The sequence below is a fragment of the Protopterus annectens genome, chromosome 10.part0 (assembly GCF_019279795.1).
Source record: "Protopterus annectens isolate FY-2018-M chromosome 10.part0, PAN1.0, whole genome shotgun sequence".
Lineage (NCBI taxonomy): Eukaryota > Metazoa > Chordata > Ceratodontiformes > Protopteridae > Protopterus > Protopterus annectens.
Genome location: NC_056744.1, coordinates 1,434,214,555 through 1,434,236,468, shown reverse-complemented (window position 1 = coordinate 1,434,236,468; position 21,914 = coordinate 1,434,214,555).

Genomic DNA, 21,914 nt, shown 5'->3' with positions numbered 1-21,914 from the left:
ATAGCCCACCTAATCATGAAGGGATTCACATCTAGATCAGGGGAGGTCATCGTGCCTCTTTACTCATCCCTCATCAGGCCCATAATTGAGTACAATGCCCCTTTTGGGATGTACCTTACCAGACACCTGCAGCAACTGGAAAGACCCCAAAAGTACCTCACCAAGAGGATCAAAGGGCTCAAACAGATGCCATATGCTGCCCGGTTAAAGAAACTCCAGCTCTACTCAGTTGGCATACCGCCTGCTCAGAGGTGATCTGTGCCTGACATATAAAGCCATGTCCAACCCGGAATTAATGGATATGCTGCACCTCAGGAAAATCCAAATCCCATCGAGCTACGCGCCCGAGAGACTTGAACCTCAGCACTGAAATAAATAGGACATGCTGGAGGGACAGATTCATAACCCAGAGGCTCCCTTCACTCTGGAATAAAATCCCAGTCCAGGTTAGGCAGAGTCCCACATAGACTCTCTTCCAGAGGAATCTTGATGAGTGGATGGGAGATCGTAGGTTTACCCCGGCTATCACTTCTGTGTCACTGTTAGACAGAGGCACAGTATACTAACCTCAAAAAAAGGCATAGCAAAATTAATTTAAAATGGGTGGCGAAAGCCAAACACACTCTGGCTAGGCTTATAAATGCCCTAGGGCAGATAGCCTAGTATGAACCTATGAATAAGCCACTGGTCATCTAGCTTCGGCTGGACTTCTGAGAAATAGATTCAAACAGTAGGGGGCCCAGCACACATTCTTGTGGTACACAACTGATAACTGGTCTGCTGGTAGAGGTGGAATCCCCAACTTTAACTGTTTGCATTCTGTCAGTGAGCCAGTTTGCAAACCACCTAGTGACATCTGGGTTAATTCCCATCTGGGTGAGTTTCTCAATGATGTCTGAGTGGGGAATTGTGTCAAAAGCCTTGGCCAAGTCAAGACAGGCTGTATATACTGTTTTGCCTTCATCTAGGGCTTTGGTGACATTGTCAAAGTCCACCAGGTTTAATAAGCATGATCTACTCTTAATGAAGCCAAATCGGGTCGGGTCAAGAGTTTGAAAGTCACCTATGTCTTTGTTGATAAGGTCCATGAAGATTCTCTTCACGGCCTTGCAGATAAGGCTGGTTCGGCTTATGGGTCTATAGTTCCCAGGGTCGGTTGATGGACCCACTTTGTGCAAGGGAATTACTGTTGTTGTTTTCCACTCTGCTGGGACAAAGCCAGTACTTAGACTGTGGTTGGAGAGAGTGCCAAGTGGTTCTGCTAGGTCCTGTTTTAGACTATTTAGTAGGCAATCTAAGATGTTATCCAGTCCCATACAGGCTGTGTTTTTGCTGCGGAAGCATTGTCACCTCACAGTCAGATGCTGTCCGGTTCAATTCTCAGCTAGAGCGTCTTCTGCGTGGAGACATGCGTGAATGGGCGTACCTTCATTGAAGGTTGTGCGTCAGGGCTGGTAACTCTGCACGTAAAAATCAACTACCAATCATTAGTGGACCGGAGTTCCACTGTGGCAACCCCTAACCGGGAAAAGCCGAAAGACACAGCAAGAGTGCGGTTATGATCTCCTCTTTGGAGATACTAGGTAGAGGACTGGTGGCAGGTATACTCTGGGGTATATCTGGTGGGATAGTGTCGTGAAGTCTGTGCCAAATCTGTCTGCTAGCAGGATGGCAATGTCAGGGTCAGTATGAGTGGTACCATCCATTACTAGTTCGGCACAAAGCTGCACCCTCCCTTTTAGATTTCTCATATACCTAAAGAATGCCTTCTGATTATACTTAGCTACAGATGCTAATTTAACTTCATAATTGGCTGTGAAGGATGTCCTTCCTCTGCTTATTCAATTCTCTTTTGTTCTTGGACATTAGTTTATTCCTCTTGTTGTAGAGCCTATATATGCTTAATGCCCACCAGGTTGGCATGTTTTTTTTGTTTGTTTTTTTTTTTTGGTGAGGACCTTGTTTTGATCCGTTCAGATACAACTGAGTCTATATATTTGTGTAGGTGTTTATACAGGGTATTTGTGTACACCTCCTGTATAGCCGTCATTGTTGACAGTGGTAGCAGGGGGGGTTGAAACAATTTATGCCATTGCTTAGGAGGCTGTAGTTTTCTTTGGAGAAACTTTTCATAATTTTTTCTCTAGAGAGGGGGGTCAGGTATGATTGTTACTTCAAACAAGCTGATTTATGATCAGAGCTTACCAAGGAGAGGAACACACAGGGTAGTACAGAGACCTCCTATGTTGGTGAGTACTAAGTCTAGGACGTTCAAGCTCCTTGTGGGGGTGCAGTCTATCTGTTCCAGAGCATTTGTATTAATGAAGGCCAGGAACCTTAGGGTGAACGTGTTTGTGCTCATATATGGCTCCCAATCGATGGAAGGATAGTTGAAATCACCAATGACCAAGGTATTTGGCTGTATAATGAGTGATTCAAGGAGGTCCAGGTAGGCAGAGTGGTTCTCATGGTTCATGGTGAGGATGATATGGAAGAGTTTTACCTACAGTTAGTTGGACTTGGAGTAGCTCTAGGGAGTCATACTATTTGACCAGTCTTGAGGTGTATTTACATTTTACAGATTGCCCCTGTCCATAAGGGACATGGGCTGTACCCTGGGAGTGAATTTACCATTCCTCATCCATTTATCCAAATTCTTTTTGAAGAGAGTGAGGAACGGCTTTGTTTTACAAAGATAGGAAGTTTATTCCATAGACTACATAACCTTTGGGATATGAACCTGTCTGTCCAGCAAGTTCTGTCAGAGTCACAAATAAGGTTCAGGTCCATGAAATGTGTAACCCTTGTATAATCTTTCTTGCAAATATGTAACATTTTCATCAGGGCTGGATCAGAGAATGCCTTACAGGTTAGGCATAAGTCACCTCTCAATAAACAATATGTGACAGAGTAAAGGGATAGGGTCTTTAGTCGATCTGCATAAGACTTGTGTCTTACACTCTGTATTTTTTTTTTTAGTGAGAAATCTCTGGGGCCTCTCCATTTGGTGTAAGTGCCTGGTTAGGAAAATACAGAAAGAAGAACTGTACTCGATAAAATAAAATGGCACTATGACTTCCTTTAATCTTGATGCCATGCTTTTCCTTATAAGTTGAGCCGCACAGGAAGATTTCCTCACTACTGTAGCTATCTGGTGGTCAATGATTAGTTTACTATCTGTGTTCCTAGGTCCCTCACCAATAAGTCTACTTTTAGGGGTGTACTATCAATACTATAATTTGCAGGGATATCCATTTACCAAAGGCTATGATTATGAACTTTTTTAGCTTTTGGTCTCAGACCATGGTTTTGGCACCAGTCATTTGCTATTTTTAGGCCTGTTTGTAGGATGTCAACATCACTTGGGGATTCAATGGTTGCTCCCAGCTAACAGTCATCTGCGAACTTGGTGAGCCAGACGACCCCAACATTGGCCTTCACTTCAGAGAAGTATATACCAAACAGGGTCCCAACACCAAGCCCTGTGGGACACCGCTAGCAACAACTTTCTTATCAGAAGTGGGTTCACCTATCCAGACAACATGTGTCCTGTCAGTGAGATGTGTACTGTTTTACCCTCATCCATGGCCTTGGTGACTTTTTCACTGAAGTCCAACAGATTAAGCAGGCAAGACGTACCTTTGACAAAGCCAGACTGGGTCTGGTCCAGTGCTTAAAGATTTCCTGTGTCATTATTAATCAGGTCCACAAGAATTCTCTCCATGGCCTTGCAAATAAGACTGGCCAAGCTTATGGGTCTGTAGTGCCCTGGGTCAGTTGATGGGCCCTCCTTGTGCAGAGGGACAACTGTTGCAATCCTCCATTCCTCTGGGAGGAAGCTTATCTGGTGGCTGTGGTTAGAGTGTTTTTAGTGGCCCTGGTAAGGTTCTGTTTTAAGCTATTTAAGAAGCATCCTGGAATGTTGTCTGGACCCACTGAGGCTGTGGGTTTGGCTTTAGCAAGCACAATAAGGACCTGTTCCTTCATAATGACACATAGGGAGATGGTTGTAGTTATTTATTTGGGTGTAGTATGAGGTGATGGGGAGGAAGAAGTTTGAACTGAACTTGACAGCCAGCTGGTTTGCTATAGTTTCAGGCTGGGTGTAAGTGTTGCTGTTCATGATTAATTTGGCACATTGCTGAGCATTTCCCCCAAGATTATGAACATAATTTAAAAAAGCTTTGTTATCCATCACCTGGGAGGCTATCTTTGCCTTGTAGTTTGCTTTGGTAGATTTGAACAGCTCTCTAATTTGTTTAGACTGGCAAGTGTCTTTTTGCACTGTTTTGTCTGTTCCTTCATGGCTTTGGAGGGGATTTTTTTTCCTTTTGTTGAATAGCCTATTTGTGCTAGGGGTCCACCAGGGTTTTTTTATTTTTGCCAGTAATCTTAGGTTTGACTCAGACAGGTATTGCCTCCTGTAAGCAGCTATGAATGTGGTTGTACAGTGCTTTTGTGTACAGCTCAGAGTAGGCCTCAGTGACATCCAGGTTTGGAGGGGCTTGGAAGCTTAATAAGCTGTCACTTAGTTTGAGGTAATTGGCTGTAGCAAAGTTATTAAGGTCTGGAGTTCGAAAGGGGGTCCTAGGTTAGTTTTAATATTAAAGGATATCATTTTATGGTCAAGTCTTACCAGGAAGAAGTTATACACAGGAGGGAGCAGCATCCCCCCATGTTTTTTGGAGTACTAGGTCTAGGATATTTGTACTTCTAGTTGGGGAGCTAACCAGTTGATCCAGGGTATTTGCACATAGAGCATAGAGCCAAAAACTCTCTCACCAAAGCAACTAAAGCTACACTTGCCATCATCTCCTCACCACACTTCTTTATGGCACTCCCATCCTTACTACCCTACAGGCATTACAAAAATCAGAACATGAACAATGTTGTAATAAAGTTGCTAAATTTGCTGCAAATACTCCTTACAGAATCCACCACTGTATAGCACTAAAAAGCCTAAATTGGTTAGAACTACCCCATCAACTTAACATATACACAGCATCTTACTACCCACAAAATTATGTGGAGTCCATCTGCTTTTCCAGCAGTAAATAACATTCTACACAAACATATGTTCCCTGTTGAAAAACTCCTGTCTGTCAATAAACCTATTACATCTGCTTGGCAGTCTGTATTCATACCATGTTGCTAAAGCCTGGAATTCATTAGCTGTATCCATCAGATCAATACCCTCCCTCCCATCCTTCAAAACCATTCTAAAAGACATCATAATCCAAAGCTAGCTCTGTTTATGCTCAACACTAGGAAAAACGAACTAAATTCCTAAATGTGAGCAAATACCTATTTATACATTTCATCTCCATACTCTAACTTCTTCACTCACATCCTTACTTCTACCAATTTCCCTCTTCTAACTTTCTAAATGTGCCATAAGACTGCTTTTCTCTCACTTCATTATTACAGTTCCTGTTTGTATTATATACTAACTTATCTTTAATTTTGCTAAACTGGATAACATTTCTCGAAATATTAAGTCATTGTCATATAACTTGAATCTTTTCTTAACCAATGTTTTCAAATTCTGTCTAATTTGGTACAATTATGTAAACTGTAGTTGTTTTTTTGTATTATGTACAATTACGGTTCTCAAAATATTTTGTAATACTTTAGAGCTTTTCTCCCTGGGCCTCTGCTGAAAATGGGCTCCTACCCAGTCTGTCTTTCCAGGTAATCAACTGTTAACCTGGGTGTGAAGTTAATTATTTATATATTATGTGGGAACGGTGTGGATCATAGGAGGTTACTAGGCTAATGGCCCTGGGGCCCTTACAAGCCTAGCCAAGTGTTTATCCCCAAAAAAGAAACCTCAGTCAGCACCTGTCATCCCCGTCAGTGAGGGGAAAAGGTAGAACCCCTGGGACAAATTTGTGGATTCCCATCCACTCATCAAGGTTGCGCTTGAAGAGGGTCAGCGAGGTACTCTGTTTGACATGTATGGGAAGTCTATTCCAGAGACAGGGTAGCCTCTGGGAGACAAGCCTATCTCTCCAGCAGGTTTTGTTGATATTGCAGATTAAATTTAGGCCTTTCGAGCGGGTAATGCTCATGTAGTTAGACTTGCGTATATAGAGCATCTCTAGTAGGTCAGGGTCCGATATTGCCTTGTAGTGAGATGCATCTGAGTAATTTGTACGATATTGAGTAGAGTGATAGTGGTTTGAGCCTGTCCACATAGGACTGATGTTGGAGGCCATAGATTCTCTTTGAGGTATTTCTATGGCCTTTCCAGTTGGCGCAGGTGTTTGGAGAGGTACATACCAAACGGGGAGTTATACTCAATTACTGGCCTAATGAGGGGGGGGGGAGTACAGAGAGGTAATAACCTCCTTTTTTTCTGGAAGCAATCCCTTTACTTTTGAGACGAACCAAGTAAAAGGCTTTTCTGACAACTGCCGTTACATGATGGTCGAATGTGAGATTGTTGTCAACCTGAGTACCCAGGTGTCTCACCACAGGTTGTGTGCTTGGGGGTTGCCATTGATGTGATAATCAGTAAGGGCCGTGTTTTTGTCGAATGGTATGATAATACATTTTTTTGTGTTTAACTTAAGGCCATGACTTTGGCATCAGTCATTTGTTGCAATGAGACCCTTGCATTATGTTAACATCATTTGAGGAGTCGGTGACAGCACCCAACATACAGTCATCCACAAACATGGTCAGCCACAGGCCCTTTGTCTTCGCCTGGATCTCTGAAAAGTAGATGTCAAACAGTAGGGGTCCCAGGACAGATCCCTGGGGAACAGCACTAGTGACAGGTCTGCTGTCGGAGGTGGTGGCATCTATTTTGACCTTGTGGGTCCTATCAATGAGCCAGTTGGCCACCCACCTGATGATATAGGGATTTATACCAAGTTGTGTTAGCTTTTTGATGATACCCGAGTGGGGGATTGTGTCAAAGACTTTGGCCAAGTCAAGGTAAGCTGTATGTACTGACTTTCCCTCATCCATGGCCTTGGTGACAGTTTCAAAGAAGTCAACCAGGTTCATCAGGCAAGATCTGCCTTTGACAAATCCGAATTGGGTTTAGTCAAGTGCTTGGAGATTGCCTCTGTCCTTGTTTATGAGATCCATAATATGCTCCATGGCTTTACAGATCAGACTTGTCAAGCTAATTGGGGTGATGATTTCGCAGGTCAGTAGTGGCATCACATTTGTGCAAGGGAATGGCAAAGGCGGCTCTCCACTATGCTGGAATGAAGCCTGTACTTAGGCTATGGTTGAATAGGGTGCTCAATGATGAAGCTAGTTCTTGCTGGAGATGGTGCAGAATACAGCCTGGGATACTATCAGGTGCCTGAGATACTTTCAGGTCCCATGGAAGCTGTGTTCTTTCCCTTGGATAGGGCCTTTAAAATGATCTACAGAGATGTGAGGTGCGGGACAAGTACTGGGGATGTCGAATGGGCCTTTGGGGGGATAGGTTCAGCACAAACTTCAACCCCCTATTAGCTAGCAATCTGGCAAATATGGTTACAAAGACTTCTTACTATTAGTTAGACTGGCTAAGCTTTTCAGTGGTCACTCAAAAAAAAAAATGCCTCTCCTAGAGAACCTACATTTAATAGCCTGACCCCAAAAGATAGAAATCCTCTCCTGGCCTTTTTGTAGACTGGACTGGCCTTCCTGAGCTAAGGCTCATTTTCAAACAGACCCAGATGATGATTGAATAAGGCTAGCCTTTCAATGAAGACTGTCTTCGGGACACACCAATATGCTTTTATACACATGTACAGAAGTAATACTGCACATCAGAACTTTGGTCTCCTCATCCTCCAAAGCTAATTCTAAACAACACTGAAGTCGCACACCACCACTTTGGTACATAAGCATATACACAGTTTATAGTTCTAACCTCCATACATGTCACATGTGGAACTTTTCAGCCTTTGCATCAAAAATCTACCAGAAAAAAGCATCAAGGTTCAAGACAGCCCAAAGACAACTGGTGCTCATTTGGATGGCTCAAAAGATCTAATGGAGTTAAGGGACAAAAACAGGAGACTGAAAATGGTGGCTTACCTAAATGCCATAGTCATCATCATCATCATCTTTCGGCTTTTCCCGTTAGAGGTCGCCACAGCGGATCATCTCTTTCCATTTCTTCCTATCCTCTGCATCTTGCTCTGTCACACCAACTGCCTGCATGTCCTCTCTCACCACGTCCATAAACCTTATCTTAGGTCTTCCTCTTTTCCTCTTACCTGGCAGCTCCATCCTTAGCATCTTTTTTTTCCCCAATATACCCATCATCCCTCCTCAGCACATGTCCAAACAAACGCAATCTCGTCTCTCTTGCTTTGTCTCCAAACTGTCCAACATGAGCTGATCCTCTAATATACTGATTCCTAATCCTATCCATCCTAGTCACACCGAGTGCAAATCTTAACATCTTTAACTCTGCCACATCCTGCCACTGTCTCCAACCCATATAAAATAGCTGGTCTCACTACCCTCTTGTAGACCTTCCCTTTCACTCTTACTGGTACCCGTCTGTCACAAATCACTCCTGACATTCTTCTCCACCCATTCCACCCTGCCTGTGCTCTCTTCTTCACCTCTCTTCCACATTTACCATTACTCTGAACTGTTGATCCCAAGTACTTGTGCTGGAGTGAAAAGAATGTATGAAGTAAAGTCTACGAGAGAGCTTCCCAAATTTCACCCTGTCATGATTTGCCGTCACAATTTTCCAAAGTATTTTCCAAATGATATTGTACTGGAGAAAAAGAATGGCTGCAGTAATGTCTGTGGAGGAGCTTTCTGAATTTCTTCCTGGTTTTGAACTATTACAACTTTCCAGCCCCTTTTCCACATAATTAACCTACAAATTTTAACTGAATCAACTAAAATGAGGTGTTAAATGGCTGTTGAAAAGTAGTCTCTACAGCCCTATACCTCCCAGTCACACCTCAGATCTTTTTTTTTCCTTGACCTGTACAGTCATCAAAACAAAACAAAGCAAATGACTCCTTGCCAAAATAAACAAAATGAAGGCCTAAAAACAAAGCAAATGACTCATTGCCAAAATAAAAAAATGAAGGCCTAATATGGTATACTAGAACAGTAGCAAACATGAACTGTTCCAAACATTAGTATCGCTAGGAAGAATCCAATACAATGTTTATGTTAAAAATATTATTGATAACACTGCCTGTTAAGGTGGGATAATACCCCCTCACACCACCAGAATTAGGTCTTTAAACATCAATTTAGTATAAAATTAAGGGTGAAGGGCAAGTACCAGCCTCCCTTACAATGCTAAAGGGACACATTTTTTATTAATTTAATTATTTTGCATGTGTTAATCAGGGGTTGGGTGGGCTGGGCATGCAGACCTTTTAGCTATGATCTGGATCACATAGCGGCAGTTCACAATATTTCAATAATTTGTAATAGCAGCTTGAAAAATTCTTAAATGGTGACAGATAAGACATTATATACATATATTACACGCAATGCACCAAAAGGCAACTTTTAAAGAGTACATCAGATTCCTTTAACACATTCCTACTTTAGAGAAAGTATGTCTCAGTAAGTGCAAGACTGGTAGTTGTAAGTACAAGTGTGAATTACTTAAGTCCTGATTCAGAGAATGTTTTTTATGCATGGGTGTGAAACTAGCTGAGGAACGTGTGTGTTTTGAATGGGGATGTTTCATCTGTTTGAAGCTTGTGTGTATGCAAGTACTAGAGCAACATGTCTGAGAGACAGAGAAAAAAAGGAATGCGCATACAAGTGCAAGGTTTGTGATGTATGGGCTTGCAAAACTGGCAAATCAACATATGTACATTAGTGCATGATCAATGGTCATTAGGGTTAATACGTTTCTTCTTTTTGCCACTGTTGTATGCCTTTAGAGTTACCATACGTTAACTTGCAGATTGTGGGGAGGGTACAAGGGGAACATTCTGTTACTTTTTAATCAGAAATTTTTTAAAAATCCCTTCAATGAGTAGAACTCAATGCTGATAGTTCTGGTGAAAGTGAAGCCAATGTGGCAACATTTAGGAGAACAACCCCTTACCTCTAGCATGCACAATAGCAAACCCCACACGTCTCCCTATATCCCACCCTACACCAACATAAATGGACTTTAAACACACCCACTCCAACTATGACTATCAATGGTTACTTAAAGCATGCAGTTAGAGGTTGTGTGGGAGTAGTGTAACCAAATGTTAGGCCAAGTGAAGAGTACCACTTCTGTGGTAAAATGCATGGCATGTGTTAGGCAACAGATTCATTTTTATTGTATTTTGAAGTACTTTTTTTCAGGTTTTAGTTAGACTTTTAGGGTAAGGAAGGGGGGTTAGGGTCAGTGTTAAAAAGTGAGTTTTAGAATCAGAGTTAAATACAGAGTTTTAGATAATGGAGGGAGTTTTAGGATTAGGAGTTAGTACATCTGCATGGCATTGGATGTCCTTCAAGAATGCAACTGCAGTCATAACATATGGGTTGTCCTGCCTCAGGCAGCCCTCGGTCGGCCGGATTCCAAAGTCTGGGTCTGACGTCGGCTGATGTCGCATTTCTCTCCGACGTCAGAGCGGCTGGAGTATATAAGCATCAGCCGACGCCATCTTCTTCAGTCTTTCTTGCCGCAGTGCCCGAAGCAGAAGCAGTTCGCAGGTGCCGGTCGGTCAGCTCCTGTATTCTTCGAAACCGAAGTCATCAAAAAAGCTAAGTACCCCGTTGGGGACCTTTTCTTGCTTCAGCCAATGTCAGAAATTACTGAAAAAGTAAATAATTGTTTGTCTTGTGGTAAACAAATACCTCATAAGGATTTACATTCTTACTGCCTCCCTTGCCTTGGCCCAGACCATGACGTTTCGGCCTGTGCTGCCTGTGCTCGCTTCAATAAGTGCACTCTCAGGCGCCGGGCGGAGTTCGCTGAAGACTTTTTCGGCGAAAAATTTGATTATATAATGCCGTCGGAACAACCGATAACACATACTCCTAAGAAACGAAAAGACCGGGACCGACATCCTCGGCCCGCGTCTTCCACCGACACCAAAAGACCGGGACCGACATCCTCGGCCCGCGTCTTCCACCGACACCACGCCAAAACTAACCGCGAGTGCTCCGGTTCCCTCTGAGGCGGTTATTCCACCGCTTCGAACCGAAGACACCGCATTACCGATACCTCTGATACCGGAGGCCACTCCGACGCCAGTTATTGATTTTCCTCCGGATACTGAAACCGAGGAAATGCCCGAGACCATTGCTGTTGATAAGGTCACTCCTGCACGTGGAGCGGCTAGGCCTCCCATGTCTATCAAGGCCTACACACGTGCCAAGGCAGCCAGCAAGGCCAAGCATCTTACTGCTAAAACCTTACCTCAGCCTACTCCTGAAACTCAAATCATGTCTATAGCCACAGATTTAATTTCCCTGATCAGAGGTTCCCAGGCCCATCCTTAGAGAGCATCCCAGCCTCCTCCTGATAAGAGGCCCAGGGTTGAACCCTCTGACCTTCTTTCTTCAGATGAGGATTTTGAGGACTCTGTTCACTCCGAAAGCCAGGAAGAGCCCTTCCAGACCTATGAGGATTCGGATGCAGAGGACTCCATTCCCTCGGCCTCTCCTCCTGAGGATATTTCTTTTGGGGAAGTTCTGCATTCCATGAGGGAGCATTTTCAGTGGCAAGGCCAAGAATATTTAGATTCCAGAAAGCGCCTTCGAACATTCCTTAAAAAACCCCAACACAGACCCTTGGCTATACCTCCTGTGCTTGATGTTTTGGATGATCTATACTCTGACTCCAGTGTTACCCCTGATACTCTTCCTCCTGCTCCTGTCAAGCCTGACAGATACTATAGGGTCCCAGAAACCCATTCTCATTTCTTTAGGGCCCATGCTGCTGATTTAGAAACAATTTCCCAGGGGCCTAAAGGGGTTTCAGCTACCACCTCCAAAAACCCTTTACCTTCCGACAGGGAAGCAAGGTCCTTAGAGAGATGGGGGAAGAAGGTTTACACCTCCACTACTTTATCTATGAGAGCTCTCAATTGTCTCTTTCACATGTTCCAATATCAGGATTTCCTGTTAGATGATTTACAGAAAAAATTGGCCTCTCCTGAACCTTTAGATAGGAAGTCTTTGCAAGAGGCTGTTCACAATTCTCAGCAGGTTAGCAATCACTTTCTACAGTGTGGATATGATGCATTGGAAGCTTCATGTAGGGCAGCTATAACAGGGGCAGTCATTCGTAGACATGCATGGCTAAAAGAACAACCTTTACCAGATCATGTTAAGGCAAAACTTCTTGATGCACCCTTGGAAAAGAACAAGCTTTTTGGTGCTAATGCTAAAGATGTGTTAAAGTCCATTGAGGAAAAAGCCAAGTCAGTTCAGACAGTCAAAGATTTCCTCCAGGTTCAGCCACCCAAATTCAGCAGGAACTGGCCTTCAAAAAACTGGTCCTTTCCTAATCCTGAAAGATTTCAAAGGGGCAAAAACAGGCGTGCCCGAGGAAGAGGGCAATACAGAGGATCCTACAGGGGACGACAATGGCAACCAGCAAACCAAAGAAGTGACACAGGGGTTTCTCCTGCCCCGCAGGGACAATCTCAATGACTTTCCTCTAGTTCCGCTGACCAAGGAGCAAACAGACGCTCCTTTGGGCGGAAAATTATCTCTGTTTTCAAAAAATTGGCACAAACTGACAAAAGACAAATGGATTTTGGACATTATAGACCACGGTTACAGGTTCCATTTTCATACCTCGCCAAGAAAACAAGGCATGCCAAACCTTCCGCAAAATCAGAGGGCAGAGGCTATCAAGCAAATTTCTCTGCTTGCTCAGATCAAAGCAATAGAAAAAGTTCCACAACAAGAACAAGGTCAGGGGTTTTATTCAAGACTGTTCCTTGTTCCAAGAAAAGAAACTCAATGGAGACCAATACTGGACTTGTCCGCTTTAAACACTTTTCTCATAGTACCAAAGTTCAAAATGCTTACTCTACAGCAACTCCTTCCCATGCTGGGCAAGGGGTCTTGGCTGATTACTCTGGACCTCAAGGAGGCATACCTGCATGTCCCTATCAGACACAGCTGCAGAAGATACCTCAGATTTCTTGCAGGGCCAGAGCATTATCAATTCTCAGCATTGCCTTTTGGCTTATCTACTGCGCCCAGAGTATTCACGAAATGCCTGGCATCAGTAATTGCTCATTGCAGGCTCCAGGGGATTCAAATCTACCCATATCTGGACGATTGCCTCATACAAGCGGACAACAAACTAACTTTGACAAAAAACTTGAATTATGTCATACACTTACTACAGGCTCTGGGATACACAGTCAACTTTCAAAAGTCAAGACTTCAGCCATCCCAGCAAATAACCTTCTTAGGAGCCAAACTAGACACAGCCTCTCAAATGGCTTACCTGACAGAAGACAAGCAAAAGAAGTTAACTCATTACTTCAAAAGTTTAGCAAAGCTCTCCCAGATGACTGCAAGGAGATTCCTACAGGCCCTGGGTTACATGGCATCCTGCATTCTCCTGGTTCCACTAGCAAGACTACACATGAGAAAGCTTCAATGGCACCTAAAAAGCTTATGGTCTCAACACAGCAACAACCTAGAAGCAACTATTCCGCTCATTCCATGTCTTCAAAAGGAATTTCTATGGTGGGCCACAGTAAGCCAGTCAAACACAGGTATGTCGTTCAAAAAACCTCAGATAACACAGACCATGACCACAGATGCCTCAGACCTTGGATGGGGGGCGCACATGGAGGGCAGATATATTCAAGGACAGTGGTCTCCAAAGGAAACACATCTGCATATCAACCAAAAAGAAATGCTGGCAGTAATGCATGCCATCGAGGCCTTTGGACAACAACTTCAACAAGGCCACCTACTAATACGGACAGACAACACCACTGTGATGTGGTACATAAACAAGCAGGGGGGGCACTCATTCTTACCCCCTTTGCAGACTGACGATGAATCTTTGGGAAAAATCACTGAGTCTAAACATACAGTTACAATCCCAGTTTGTTCCAGGCAAAGACAATGTTCTGGCGGACAGTCTAAGCAGGAATTTCCTAGACCCCCACGAATGGAGGCTACATCCAGACATCTTTATACGACTCACATCGACATGGGGCAGGCCGGACGTAGACCTATTTGCCTCCCACCTCAATCATCACTTACAAAAGTTCTGCTCAAGGACATATCATCCACAAGCATGGAAAATAGATGCTCTCTCATTCAACTGGAGTTCCCTAATAATCTATGCATTTCCACCTCTGCCACTGATGACCACAGTGTTACTAAAGATCAAAGCAGAGCAGCCGAAGGGGATCCTAATAGCTCCAGACTGGCCAAGACAACACTGGTACCCACTACTAAGGAGCATATGTCACAACAAAGCATGGGCCCTTCCCCAATGGCCACAACTTTTGACTCAACACAACTTCAGGACAGTTCATCCCAACATCCAGACGCTACAGCTAACAGCTTGGGAGATCCCATGAATACCCTCAATTTACCTCTCTCCAAGGAAGTTCAGCGGATACTAACAGAAGCCCGCAGACCATCCACCAGAAAAGCTTACTCAGCCAAATGGAAGAGATTCAGCATTTGGAATACCAACAAGGGTCATGATGCATCACTTTTGAGCATCCCACTCATTCTGGAATACTTGGCAGATATGCTACATAACGGACTCTCATACTCTTCCATAAAAATACATGCTTCAGCTATCTCAGCTAGATACAACACTGATCCACCTGTGTTTTCACATCCTTTAAGGCAATTTCTTAGAGGAATCAAGAATATAAAGCCCCCAAGAAAGGCACCAGTACCAGCTTGGGACCTCAATTTTGTCCTAGAAAAATTGACTCTACCTCCCTTTGAGCCAGCAGCTTCTGTGGATTTACAATTTCTCTCCTGGAAGACAGCTTTCCTGCTGGCCATTACCTCAGCAAGAAGGGTTTCGGAATTACAGGCCCTAATGGCAATACCACCGTTCATAACCTTTCACAGAGACAGGGTCTCCTTACGAACCAACCCTACCTTTCTGCCAAAAGTGGTATCTAGGGTTTCTTTAAATCAAGCAATTCACCTGCCTACTTTCTTTCCCAATCCTGAGAACAAAGGGGAAAGACTGTTGCATACCTTGGATATACACAGACAACTTCGCTACTACCTAGACAGAACCAAGACCAGTAGGAAGTCTGATCAGCTTTTTGTAGCTTACGCCCCTGGAGTACAAGGAAAAGCAATTTCCAAATAGACAATTTCAAAATGGATTGGACATTGCATCAGATTCTGTTATTCCTTCCATGGAAAGAGTGTGCCAGCCAATGTCAGACCACACTCCACCAGAGCTACAGCCACCTCTACAGCATTCTTAAGAGGGGTGCCTACAAAAGACATTCTAGAAGCTGCTACATGGAGCTCCATGCATACATTTTCCAAGCACTACAACCTCCCTTTATATTCCAGATCCAGAGCAGGCTTTGCTTCGGCAGTCCTGCAGGGATTGATAGCTACACCATCCTTTTCTTAGAGCGTACCACCCCCCCCCCCCAGCTGAGCTATGGTATTCAACCCATATGTTATGACTGCAGTTGCATTCCTGAAGGACATAGTACAGTTTTGTACCTACCATAAATGTAGATGTCCGATAGATATGCAACTGCAGTCGGGTTTTCCCTCCCTCCTTCCCCTCTATGCCTTGGGTCCACTCTTCTCGCTGTTATCCTTAGCTGGGGATATCTGTTATGGTGTATCTGTTTATTGCTTATTTATTGTCTGGAAACATATTATTGTCTTCCAATTTGATTACAGCCTTCCTTGGAGGGCACCTGGCATCTGGGGCAAGAAACACTGAAGAAGATGGCGTCTGCTGATGCTTATATACTCCAGCCGCTCTGACGTCGGAGAGAAATGCGACATCAGCCGACGTCGGGCCCAGACTTTGGAATCCGGCCGACTGAGGGCTGCCTGAGGCAGGACAACCCATATGTTATGACTGCAGTTGCATATCTATCGGACATCTACATTTATGGTAGGTACAAAACTGTATACCTCATTATGAGGGTTATTCATCATTTTTGTGTTTAAAACATTCCGTGCTCTGTGCTGTGTTGACATTGAAAGGGTCTGCCAAATGTCCATTGGTAGGATTTATTTGTTTTTATCAAATATCCATGGTAAAAATTAGTCCTATCAAATCACCAAAATATTTTTTTTAGTGTAAAAGTAACACATTGTAACCATTATGTGAACTTCCTAGTTGAAGCTATTACAAAGTGTTCCACATTTCATCCATTTTTTCACATAACTTGTATCTATTCTTAACCAACATTTTCATATTACATCTAATTTGGTATAATTATTTAAGCAGTAGTTGTTTTTTGTATTATTTTTAAAGACTAAAATTATAGTTCTTAAAATGTTTTGTAATACCTTGGGTAGGAGCCCATTTTCAGTGAAGGTCCAGGGAAATAAATCTCCAGTCAGATGTTCCTGGTAACCAAATGTCAATAAATAAATAAATACATATATACATTTGGTCCACATGACAAGAGGTTATGGAGACAGAAGGTTGAGAGCTATTGGTTACCAACAATGAGCTGACTTAACTGACATTTGCATTCCAGAAATTAAGATCCCCAAAGGAGATACAACCCATGTATAAGCAATCAACAATGTACAACTTAAGTTACCATAGCTCTAACCTCCAAAAATCAAGGACAAATCCAGAAATACTGTGAAATAATCAAAACAGTTGGCAAACATTGGCACTGCTCCTGCTCAGCTACTGGCTAGAATATTTTGTTTTGGCCACACCTGCTATCTTTTCTCCAAATACTTATTTTTTTCAATTCCCCCTTTTTCTACATCAGGCCAGAAAGATGCTCACTTAACTACAAGGACAACTTTGTTTACTTAAGATTACATCATTTTAACTGCATCCTTTGTTATGCCTGTATTCTACACTGTTATTTTTTATTTTTTTACTATGATAACCTGTAATTGGCACTGTAAATAGATTTATTTGTTTTCTATATCCGTAGATAGAATTGTGTTAAATTCATTGTCTTACCTAGGAGCTTATCTCCCCGGGTCTGTACTGAAAATGGACATGTATCCAGTTAGACTAGCCCGGTAAACAAATGTAAAATAAAAATAAATAAATAAATATTGGTCACAGGTTGTAAGTGACAAGACTCGGTCTCCTTTTTTTCTCCAATTAGTTCAACCACTGTCTCATTGTCCCCCCTCTGTCACAGGTTTGCCACTCTCTCTTCTCCTCTAGCCCAAACTAATTTTCCTTATAATAGTCCAAGTAAAACCAACCATTCTCACTTTCCTAATTACATCAATTCGTAATCTTAAATGTAATATTTTCATAACTGTCCACTACTCAACATATCGGTCTCTATTATCAAGTACCTTCCCTCTTTCTAATATTTTCATAGTTTAAATAAAGAAAAGAAGAGGCAGCTTATTAGCTAGAAATTGCGGGTAATATTTACAGTATCCTTTACAACATTATACCTCTCTTTGCTATATAAAACCCATTGTCTATTTCTAATGAATGTTCAACACTATATGTACCTGTGCAAGGTATTTTACCTGCCATGTTTCTACAAGAGGTTTATGTATGGTATTGTAATTTTTTGTTTATTTCATTGTATGTACACTTAGCTATATTTTGTATCCCTTCCAATATCAAATAACTGTATTTTATGTACATGTCAAAACTGGTGTTAAATGTGGAACTTTTCTGCCCAGGCCTCCACTGATAAAGGGTTTTACCCATGTCAGACTTTCCCAGTTAAAAAAAAAAAAAAAAAAAAAACAAGAAATAAATATTTTAAAACATTGGTATTTAGGAGAACACGAAAGCATAAAGAGAATGTGAATTGAATGCATTTTCTATGGTAAAAGAAACATTTATATCTTTTAATTACTGTAATTATTTATTAAATTCAATCCACCACCTTTCTCCCCAAATTGCCAGTTTTAGAAGAAACAGCAAAAATCTGAGACAAAATCAAGGACAGTTTACAGGTAGGACTGACAAAAAATACAGTTAGTTTTGTATATTCATTTATATTTAAGAATGGTGATCACCATTAAAACATACTGCTTTCCCCCTCATTAAAACATACTGCTTTCCCCTCTCAAAAACAAGCAGAGTCAAGCAGTGGAAACTTTTTAACACCATCAAGTATAAAACACCCTGACATTCTGCTAATGAAGCCGCACTATTTATAGCCTTGTAAAAACACTGTACAGCTACCTCCAACTCTTCCATTCATTGTAAATTATTTAAAGCACTTAAAGGTACAAAAACACTTAAGATTTTAATATAATCGAGCACCCTCCCAGATGCTTATTAAAGCCCACCCACAGCCCCCCGATGTATCGTTATTGTACTTTGTCACCCATAGAGAACTACAGAAAATGAAATACTATATTTGAGAAAAAAAGAAAATGAAATATTTTACTTACATATTAAACTCTACGCAACTAAGGAAAATGCATGCATTGAATACCCTCATGCTAATAACATCTATATATTACCCAACTGTAGACTATTAATAAATCATAATCATCCCTACAGATCTACAGAAAAAAGAAGTCATGTACTCACCATAACACTCCATGTAAGTTGTCCATCTCGTCTTCATTCATTACTCATGGGTTCGGAACCGATCCTCTGTTCAGACTCGGCCGTTTTGCAAAGCTCAAGGTTCCCAACCAGCTCGTGGCTCACTTCCTATCCCATGATGCTCCAGGGTCTTCTCCAAAATGGTAAAAGAGTTTTACACGTGTGTGTGTGTATGTATGTATATATATATATATATATATATATATATATATATATATATATATATATATATATATATATATATATATATATATATATCCACACACACGCACACACACACACACACACATATACATATATCTACGTACCTAGACAGGAATCTTCTATTACTTTATAATCTAAGAAGAGAGTCAGAAACAACCATATACCAATTAGAAAACCTCTCAATCCACCAGGAGTTAAAAGGATGGGGGGCAGAAGGGCGAGACGCAAGAAGGAAGGCGTGATGGACAACTCACATGGAACTTTATGGTGAGTACATAACTTCTTTATGTGTAGTTGTCCTATCTCGCCTTCATTCATTACTCATGGGACAGCGTCCCAAACACCATCTTTCTTGGGTGGCTCACGGGAGAACATTCTCCAGGACAGTGGACCCAAAGGAGTCCCTTTCCCTGGAGGCCAAATCCACTTTGTAATGAGTAATAAAAGTATGAGGCCTTGCCCACGTTGTTGCCGTGCAAATTATATCAATTTGTAGTCTTGCAGTGAAGGCAGAAGAGGTGGATATAGCTCTTGTAGAATGAGATCTTATTTTGTCTGGAGACTGTTCATTCAGTGAGTGATAGGTATATGAGATGTAATCTTACAATCACCTGGCTAGAGTGTTTTTTGCTACTGAAACTCCTTTCTTGGAGTCTGAAAAGGACACAAACAATTGATCAGTTTTTCTAAAATCCGTTGCTCTGTGTAAGCAAAAACATAATGTTCATCAAGTTGGTGTAACGTGTATTCTGTCTTATTGGCATAGTTGGGGAAGAAAAGAGTAAGTCTATAAATTGATTCATGATCGATTCTGACCATACTTTTGTTAGAAAGGACAGGTTTGTGCGAAGTGGGACTTTGTCAGAATGAAACAACATGTATGAGGGCTTAACAGATAAAGCTTGTAATTCCGAAACCCTTCTAGCTGAAGTGGTAGCCACTAAGAAGATTGTCTTCCAGGTTAAGAATTTCAATTCACAGGATGACGCCGGTTCAGAAGGGGGAGAATTATCTGGGATAATACAAAATTTAGGTCTCTTGTAGGTAGAGGTGGTTTAATGGGTGGTGTTAGCAGGTTAATACCTCTCAGGAAGGCTTTACAAAGCCTGTGTGACATAACATTGGGTCCTCCTTCTCCATAGTGAAAATTAGAAATTGCTGCTAACTGTACTCAAATAGTAGCTGCAACTGCACCCTGGGAGGGTGGCCTAATGGTTAAGGTGTTTGCCTTACAAACACAAGGTGCAGGGTTTGAGCCTCACAAGGGATAATGGGCTAGGCTTAAAATGGCTCACAAGGGCAGTTAGCCTAGTACTAACCTATGAACCTATGAAAAGGTTCAGATAAAAATTCCAGTGTTGAAGATATAGATGCAGAAAAAAGGGTCAATATGATTTTTAATGGCCCAGAAGGAAACTCTTTTCCATTTGCTGAGATATAACTTTCTCATAGAAGCTTTGTGAGAAGAAATCAGGATGTGTTGTACTGAGGTAGAAAGATTAGGTAGCCTGGCTATGTTTGGAATTGGAGCAGCCAAGCTGTCAACTTCAGGGTCTGAAGAGATGGATGGAGCATTCCCAATGGATGGGTCAGAAGATCTGGCACTGGGTCCAGAATCCAAGGCTCTTTCTGTAGATGAGGCTGCAAGAAGTGGGACCAAATTTGATGAGGCCAGTACAGGGCTAGAAGAATTAAGGTCCTTCCCAATGTGCAGGATTTTTGAAGAGCTGTGGGTATCAGTGGAAGCAGATGAACTGCATAAAGGAGACCCAGGGCCAGTTGTGAATAAGTGAATCCCTTGGGGATTCCCCTGGAGGGGGATTAGAGCAAGGTAGCTGCTGCATTTTGTGTTTATGGATGTGGCAAAAAGATCACAGCAAGACTGGCCCCATTTTCGGAAAATCATTTCCGCTATGTCTTGTTTCAGGGACCAAGGTTGAGGCATCAGTATTGCTCTGCTGAGTTTATCTGCCATGACGTTGGATTTCCCGGGGATATGCATTGCTATCAGAAAGCGTTGGGAGGAGGTTGCCCACTGCCATACTCTCAGGGCCTCTCGACAAAGGGGATAAGATTTGGTTCCTCCTTGTTTGTTTATGTACCATACTACGGACATATTTTCCATCTGGATCGCAGTTGTCCCCAGAGGAAGATAGTCTTGAAATGCCTTTAAGTAACTTCCTGACTTAGTTCATTAACCATTGAGTCAGGGTACCCTCTATGTAAGAACATATTTTTCATTTGGTCAACCTCATTTAAAAATGATGACGAAGTAGTAACCATCCTCGCCGCTCTAACAAATTGTCCTTTGACAACTGCTCACTTTTGTGTATAAGGATGGTTACTACTAAAGTGGAATATGTCAATGTCAGATAACTTTCGTTTGCAAATCTATTATTAAAGATGTCCTTAATAATAAGAACATCTAAGTATGCTATTTGGTCTGTTATTGAAAAAAGAGCTAGGGGGTATTTTAGACCCATTTTGGGTGATAAGCATAATAGGATGGTCCCTACTGAAATGACTGAGGCAGTTTCTTCTGTTTCATCAGTGGACAGTAATAATGTTAATACTCCTATTATAAATGGTAATGAAACAATGAGTAATAATAACAATAATAAAAAAATGTTCTCATGCTTTCCTTACTACATTTAGCAATGATGGCTATATGATTAGGTACATTCTTTATAAGAATTGGGAAATTTTGTGGAGAGAAAACACCTTAAGGGACCGTTTGGGTGCTTCCCTCATTTTTGTCTACAAAAAAGGACAAAATTTAAAGTTAGCCATTGAACACATTGTGCCTACTTATAAAATAGGTCATATGAATAAATGTGGTTCATGTGTATTTTGTCACTATATTCTTGAAACTAGTGAAATAAAGATAGTGCATTGTGCTATTAGTTCCCATTGTTCATGTTTCTATGTAGGGAAATCTGAACGCAAATTAAAAAATAGAATGATTGAGCACCTTAGTGACATTCATCTAGGGAAAGAAACAAGTGCTTTAGCAAGACATATTATTGCTAGTCCTGGGCATGTTTTCAAA